This window comes from Gadus macrocephalus, chromosome 8, assembly GCF_031168955.1.
Source record: "Gadus macrocephalus chromosome 8, ASM3116895v1".
Classification (NCBI taxonomy): domain Eukaryota; kingdom Metazoa; phylum Chordata; class Actinopteri; order Gadiformes; family Gadidae; genus Gadus; species Gadus macrocephalus.
In genome coordinates, this window is record NC_082389.1 from 14,390,578 (window position 1) to 14,391,505 (window position 928).

Genomic DNA, 928 nt, shown 5'->3' on the forward strand with positions numbered 1-928 from the left:
GCGAATTAGCATGATATTCATTTTTATGTTTAATATTAAAAACTGTTTAGCAACCTGTAAAATATGCCTGCAGAGCTCACTGGACTCCATGGCAGATTCTGGGAACTATACCCAGTTTCTGACTCATTACTGGAAATACACGAGGAAGCTGATACATTATTAAAAGTTGTGAACTATACAATTAAACCTTTACTGAACATTTAGAATCACAGGTACAACTTCCAGGCCACTTCAGTGTATGTCTACCTGCATCGCCTCAGCCAAACACACAGTTCCATTTTCATTCTCACATCTAACTCTAATATAATCCTCACACTGGTCTACTCTTACCTCAGGCAGTGTCTCAACATTTGCAAATACAATGTAATATGCATGCATTATGTTGTTGAAAGTGCATGAGTGACATGTGTACAATTCCCATCTGTTTCGACTGTTACATTAACAAGTACGACAACTAAACAATGACTCATGCTTTTGTCGTAGTGCCTCCATTCCTCAAAGGCCCAGGTGCTGACCTCAAGGTGACATGGAGCAGGGTCCTCCTGTCATGGGTGCTAGCATGTCATCGATGAGCCTGACCCCTCATCTCTCTGGAACTGCATGCCAACCATTAGACTCCTTCAGGGGAGCATACAGGAACTAAATGTATTTCTTTGTGTTGAAATGAGAAAGGACATACCGCAACTGAAACAAGTTTTGTATTGAACACCATTCCACGATCATTAAAAAGAAAGCATGAAAGTAAGTTTGCTAGGAAGTCACTTGTCAAGCTTATCATACTTTATTGATCGCCAGGGCGAAAAATTGAAAGAAAAAGATATGTCAGAAGTGGGATTTGAACCCACGCCTCCAATTGGAGACCAGAAAGCCCATGTTATGGAAGGTACTACCTTGAGTCTGGCGCCTTAGACCGCTCGGCCATCCTGAC

The 928-nt window shown here is 41.6% G+C and overlaps 1 non-coding gene across 1 annotated transcript; it reads right to left on the reverse strand.

Annotated features, from left to right (window-relative positions):
- Positions 1 to 820: 820 nt before the first annotated feature.
- On the reverse strand, positions 821 to 928 carry trnal-caa (transfer RNA leucine (anticodon CAA)). The gene is made up of 2 exons: positions 891 to 928; positions 821 to 866 (listed from the first exon to the last, which is right to left on the reverse strand). It is a non-coding gene; the product is annotated as a tRNA-Leu (tRNA).